This window comes from Entelurus aequoreus, linkage group LG20 (assembly GCF_033978785.1).
Source record: "Entelurus aequoreus isolate RoL-2023_Sb linkage group LG20, RoL_Eaeq_v1.1, whole genome shotgun sequence".
NCBI lineage: Eukaryota > Metazoa > Chordata > Actinopteri > Syngnathiformes > Syngnathidae > Entelurus > Entelurus aequoreus.
Window position 1 is genome coordinate 18506687 of NC_084750.1, and position 7500 is coordinate 18514186.

Sequence of the window (7500 nt, forward strand, 5' to 3'; positions counted from 1 at the left end):
TTTAACTCTATGTTATTATTAATAATTAATGATATTTACACTTAATTGAACGGTTTAAAAGAGGAGAAAACACGAAAAAAGTGACAATTAAATTTTGAAACATAGTTTATCTTCAATTTCGATTCTTTAAAATTCAAAATTCCACCGAAAAAAAGAAGAGAAAAACTAGCTAATTCAAATCTTTTTGAAAAAATAAAAAAAAGAATGTATGGAACATCATTAGTAATTTTTCCTGATTAAGATTAATTTTAGAATTTTGAAAACATGTTTTAAATAGGTTAAAATCCAATCTGCACTTTGTTAGAATATATAACAAATTGGACGAAGCTATATTTCTAACAAAGACAAATCATTATTTCTTCTAGATTTTCCAGAACAAAAATTTTAAAAGAAATTCAAAAGACTTTGAAATAAGATTCAAATTTGATTCTACAGATTTTCTAGATTTGCCAGAATAATTTTTTTGAATTTTAATCATAATAAGTTTGAAGAAATATTTCACAAATATTCTTCGTCGAAAAAACAGAAGCTAAAATGAAGAATTAAATTAAAATGTATTTATTATTCTTTACAATAAAAAAAATAAATTTACTTGAACATTGATTTAAATTGCCAGGAAAGAAGAGGAAGGAATTTAAAAGGTAAAAAGGTATATGTGTTTAAAAATCCTAAAATCATTTTTAAGGTTGTATTTTTTCTCTAAAATTGTCTTTCTGAAAGTTATAAGAAGCAAAGTAAATAAATTAATGAGTTTATTTAAACAAGTGAAGACCAAGTCTTTCAAATATTTTCTTGGATTTTCAAATTCTATTTGAGTTTTGTCTCTCTTAGAATTAAAAATGTCGGGCAAAGCGAGACCAGCTTGCTAGTAAATAAATAACATTTAAAAAATAGAGGCAGCTCACTGGTAAGTGCTGCTATTTGAGCTATTTTTAGAACAGGCCAGCGGGCGACTCATCTGGTCCTTACGGGCTACCTGGTGCCCGCGGGCACCGCGTTGGTGACCCCTGCTTTAAACCATAACCAAGCATGCATCACTATAGCTCTTGTCTCAAAGTAGGTGTACTGTCACCACCTGTCACATCACCCCCTGACTTATTCTGACTTTTTTGCTGTTTTCCTGTGTGTAGTGTTTTAGTTCTTGTCTTGCGCTCCTATTTTGGTGGCTTTTTCTCTTTTTTTGGTATTTTCCCCTAGCAGTTTCATGTCTTCCTTTGAGCGATATTTCCCGCATCTACTTTGTTTTAGCAATCAACAATATTTCAGTTTTTATCCTTCTTTGTGTGAACATTGTTGATTGTCATGTCATGTTCGGATGTACATTGTGGACGCCGTCTTTGCTCCACAGTAAGTCTTTGCTGTCGTCCAGCATTCTGTTTTTGTTTACTTTGTAGCCAGTTCAGTTTTAGTTTCGTTCTGCATAGCCTTCCCTAAGCTTCAATGCCTTTTCTTAGGGGCACTCACCTTTTATTTATTTTTGGTTTAAGCATTAGACACCCTTTTACCTGCACTCTGCCTCCCGCTGTTTCCGACATCTACAAAGCAATTAGCTACCGGCTGCCACCTACTGATATGGAAGAGTATTACACGGTTACTCTGCCGAGCTCTAGACAGCACCGACACTCAACAACAACACATCATTTGCAGACTATAATTACTGCTTTGCAAAAAATATTTTTAACCCAAATAGGTGAAACAAGATCTGTATCTCACGGCACACTAGTGTGCCGCGGCACAGTGGTTGAAAAACACTGGCGTAGAGGACCTTGGACCACTGTAAACACACTGCATATCATTACTTTCAAACTTGTGGTGTACATATCTGAGGCGTTCCTCAAGGCGCCGCTTTAAGTCCTCCCCTTTTTGGCATTTACAGTCGTGGTCAAAAGTGTACATACACTTATAAAGAACATGATGTCATGGCTGTCTTGAGATTCCAATCATTTCTACAACTCTTATTATTTTGTGATAGAGTGATTGGAGCACATACTTGCTGGTCACAAAAAAAACATTCATGAAGTTTGCTTCTTTTATGAATTTATTATGGGTCTACTGATAATGTGAGCAAATGTGCTGGGTCAAAAGTATACATACAGCAATGTTAATATTTGGTAAGTTTCACTGCAATAAGGCGCTTTTGGTAGCCATCCACAAGCTTCTGCTTGAATGTTTGACCACTCCTCTTGACAAAATTGGTGCAGTTCAGCTAAATGTGTTGGTTTTTCTGACATGGACTTGTTTCTTCAGCATTGTCCACACGTTTAAGTCAGGACTTTGGGAAGGCCATTCTAAAACCTTCATTCTAGCCTGATTGAGCCATTCCTTTACCACTTTTGACGTCATTGTCCTGTTGGAACACCCAACTGCGCCTAAGACCCAACCTCCGGGCTGATGATTTTAGCTTGTCCTGAAGAATTTGGAGGTAATCCTCCTTTTTCATTGTCCCATTTACTCTCTGTAAAGCACCAGTTCCATTGGCAGCAAAACAGGCCCAGAGCATAATACGACCACCACCATGCTCGACGTTAGGGATGGTGTTCCTGGGATTAAAGGCCTCACCTTTTCTCCTCCAAACATATTGCTGGGTATTTGCTCACATTTTCAGTAGACCCATAATAAATTCATAAAAGAAGCAAACTTCATGAATGTTTTTTTTGTGACCAACAAGTATGTGCTCCAATCACTCTATCACAAAAAAATAAGAGTTGTAGAAATGATTGGAAACTCAAGACAGCCATGACATTATGTTATTTATAGAGATGTCTGATATTATCGGCCGATAAATGCTTTAAAATGTAATATCGGAAATTATCGGTATCGGTTTCAACCTCCCGATATTCCCGGGAGACCCCCCGAATTTCAGTGCCCATTCGAAAATCTATCACTATTCTCTCCCGATTTCCACCCCAGACAAACAATATTGCGGGCGTGCCTTAAAGGCACTGCCTTTTAGCGTCCTCTACAACCTGTCGTCCACGTCCGCTTTTTCCTCCATACAAAACAGCGTGCCGGCCCAGTCACATAATATCTACGACTTTTACACACACACAGAGGTGAATGCAATGCATAGTTGGTCAACAACCATACAGGGTCACACTGAGGGTAGCCGTATAAACAACTTTAACACTGTTACAAATATGCGCCACACTGTGAACCCACACCAAACAAGAATGACAAAACACATTTCGGGAGAACATCCGCACCGTAACACAACATAAACACAACAGAACAATTACCCAGAACCCCTTGCAGCACTAACTCTTCCGGGACGCTACAATATACATGTTGGCATTTTTTTCCATAACTTGAGTTGATTTATTTTGGAAAACCTTGTTACATTGCTTAATGCATCCAGCGGGGGCATCCTATATCGGTATCGGGTTGATACCGTAATCGGTAATTAAGAGTTGGACAATATCGGATATCGGCAGAAAAGCCATTATCGGACATCTCTAATAGAACGTTTTTCAATGGTTGGAATCTGCACTTTTTGAGTGCTATCGGAGTTATTACGGTAATCTACGACACGCATGTGTCAGGAACAGATGCAGAAGCAAATATTTACAACACACTTCTGCATATCATATTGCTAGGTGATTATTATATACTGTATATACTGTAATATTGTACATGGTCATTGGTTTGTATTGTATATAGTTATAGACATAATATAATATATCTGTATATAAATTATTCTGTACACATATTATGTATATATTTGTATATATGTTAGATTTTTTTATTTATAGCTATATTAGTCTATTTATACCTGCATTGTCCTTTCCATCCTTACACTTTCCTTCATTGTAACTGAGCTACTGTGTTGAACAATTTCCCTTGTGGATCATCAAAGTTGGTCTATCACACGTTTCATTCATATTTTGTTACATTTTTGTTGTGTTTTGCTTGATTGTAAAAGATACACAACTATGGAGGAGCTGGTCTGAGAAGTAAAAGATGTTCATATGTTGTTAATATTCAGGGTTTTATAGTTCGTAGTTAATATTGTAAATCCACTGTCTTTATTTCCACCTACATTTTGGGTGTCCCATTCAGTAAAAAAAACTGTAAAATTCCATTCCGTTTTTTTGAGGTGGTCTTTTTTTAGAACTCTATCGGACATTGTGACTTTTGGTATTAGTGTTCCTGGAAAAAAGGGACCCAAACACACATACTGTACTGCAGGTTTTTACAGATAAATGTGTATATATATTATATACACACATACACATTGCAGTGTTTCCCATAAACTGCCAAGATACCTGTGGCGGTGGGGGCGTGGCTATGGGCGTGGTCACCATGACATTATCGAGTAATTTGCATAATTTACTACAATGATATGATTATCTCTAAAAAGGCTCAAAAAATGTATACTTACTAATTAATAATAACAGTTTTGTTTTAAACGTCCATCCATCCATCCATTTTACAATATAATTACAACACTTTATGTACAATATTTATATACAGATTTGAACAATAAGGTATTCACTGAAATATATTTATTAATTGTGGTTCTTACAAAAAATATATCTTATAAAATATAAAAGCTAAAATGTCTCTTAAAGCTCTGCCCCTTTAATTAGTGCATACTAAATAATTTAGCTTTAGCCTACTACTACAACCATATTATTTACCAGCAACATAAAGTGAAACAGAGGCAGAGGTGTCCTGCCACAGTCAGTAACAAATAAACAGAAAACAGTAGTGGTGGTAGATAGACACAAAGCTTCATCAAACATCTGATCCACTGAACAAAGAGCTCCAAAAATCTTGATCCTACACTTCTCTTTGTGAAGTAAATCTGAACAGCCGATATGGGCATCTACATCAACTAAATGATTTGCCTGAGAAGCTTGACAGGACACAAAAAAATAAAATAAAATAAAAAATAAAAAATTTAATTACATTTTTGTTTTTTTTTTTGTTTTGTTTTGTTGCGGCCTTAATTATTTCGTGGCGGGGCCGCCACAAATAAATGAATGTGTGGGAAACCACTGCATTGGCCCCCCCCAGACACTTTTTTCTCTCTCAATGTGGCCCCCGAGTCAAATATTTCTCTGCACTATACTATCTATTGAAATCAATCATTCAGAGGAATTAGGGATTGATTATGACTAGAATGTATTATATGATGTCATCGTCTTTTTAGCGAAACGGCAATATTTATCTGTCTTTACAAATGGAAAGTTGATTAAAAAAAATACCAAGCAAAAATAATACTTGAACACTGGTAATACATACGAGACTTGCTGTACTACAGTGTATACACTGCAACAACTGAAATCTAAGTAAGATTAAATATCTTAAATAAGGGTGATATTTACTTATTTTCTGTCTGATAAGATCATTCTTCTCACTAAGCAGATTTTTATGTTAGTGTTTTACTTGTTTTAAGTGTTTTGGTCCTAAATGATCTCAGTAAGATATTACAGCTTGTTGCTGAGATTTGATGAGCTATATTGAGTAAAACGTGCTTGAAACTAGAATATCAACTGTTGCAAAGCTGTGTCATCAACACTCACAAGTATAAAACTACTTTTTCAAAGTAATTATTTCTTATTTCAAGCATGAAAAAAAAAAAATCATGACTTTGACACAATTGTGTCTCATAATTAAAACAGATGACAGCCAAATGGACTTTGCTGTTTTATTTTCAATGAAACAATACAAACTATGTACTCATATAGTAGTACAGTTATTAGTGAGAATATACTTTTTTTAAGGTATTTTTGGGTTCATTGAGGTTAGCTAATTAGGGCCCGCACGGCCCATAACATGCTTCAAAAACTCACCTTATTTGACACACACATCAGGACCTGCGAAAATTGCTATCTAATAAAAAAAAAACTAGCCCCAAAACTCAAAATTGCGCTCTAGCGCCCCTAGGAAGAAACACAAAACCAACACTGCCTGTAACTCCCACTAGGAAAGGTCGTAGAGATGACATGAACAAAAACCTCTATGTAGGTCTCACTTATGCCTACATTCTTCATATTTAACATCCCTGGGCAAAAACCAACAGGAAGTTGGCAATTTCCCCTTCAAGACAAAAAATGACTAAAAACACTCATTTTTGCCTCTTTGACCTGTAATTGACCCCCTTAAAATACTTCAAAACTCACAAAACTTTTCACACACATCAGGACTGGTGGAAATTGCGATCTAATAAAAAAAAAACCGAACACCAAAACTCAAAATTGCGCTCTAGCGCCCCCTAGGAAAAAACAAAACAAACTGCCTGTAACTCCCACTAGGAAGGGTCCTAGAGACATGAAACAAAAACCTCTATGTAGGTCTCACTTATGCCTACATTTCATAATTTAACATCCTCCGGGCAAAAACCAACAGGAAGTTGGCACTTTCCCCTTCAAGACAAAAATTACTAAAAACATTCATTTTTGCCTCTTTGACCTGTAAATTTGACCCCCTTAAAATACTTCAAAACTCACCAAACTTTCACACACATCAGGACTGGTGGAAATTGCGATCTGATAAAAAAAAAACGAACCCCAAAACTCAAAAATGCGCTCTAGCGCAATTTTTTGAATAAAACAGAGACAAACTGCTCCTCAGAGGAAACACAGACAAAACTGCTTGTAACTTCCGGTAGGAACGTCTTAGAGACATGAAACAAAAACCTCTATGTAGGTCTCACTTAGACCTACATTTCATAGATTGACATCCTTCAGCAACTAGCACCTGCCAAATATGCGGGCCCGACAACGCTGCTTGCAGCTTTAATTTTTACTTGTTTTGAAAGTCTTGACAAGCCAAATTTTTCTTGGTTCTATTGCAGATAATTTTGCTTAGTTCAAATAAAATACCCCTAGTTTTTGTAATTTTTTTTGCCTGTTTTTGAACACTGGCTTTTTGCAGTGTAGGACTAACTACACGTACTATAGTGCCAGATAGAAAGTATTGTGTACTATACTGTATGTGTATTATGTACTAGAGGGGTGACCAAACCACACGCTCGCACGATTCAGCATGTCCAAATAGGGAGGAGAAAGAAGTTTAGCCTATTTAATATTACCCTTTCTTCATTTCTATTACTAATAATCATCCATCACAATGTTTGGTTTGAAGGCGTTGAAAAAAATTAAACAAAAAAAAGCAAATAGGAGTTAAAAAAACAAACAAACACTAAATCAGGGGTGTCAAACTGGTTTTCATTGAGGGCCACATCGCAGTAATGGCTGCCTTCAGAGGGCCGCTTTTTTACAATTAATTAAAATCATGCATGCGGGCAATAACCTGTGATTAATCAATATTCTAATTAATCAGATTTAAAAAAGATATATATAATTTGACAGCATTGATATAAATGTGTAGCAGTAATCACCTCATTTTGTTACATTATTGCCTGTGCACTTGATTATTACATTTTTTTCATGTAGAAAATTATACAAAAATTATAAAATGTTTTAAATAAATAAGTACATTACAAAAAATTAATTAAGTCCTTGTTTATATGTTTAAACTTGATAAATAAAGGTG

At 35.4% G+C, this 7500-nt stretch overlaps 1 protein-coding gene across 1 annotated transcript in view; it reads right to left on the minus strand.

The window, feature by feature from the left end:
• Nucleotides 1-7500, minus strand: part of si:dkeyp-92c9.2 (uncharacterized protein LOC571482 homolog) — a 12538-nt gene that overhangs the window by 1774 nt on the left and 3264 nt on the right. The gene's annotated exons all lie outside the window — the stretch shown is intronic.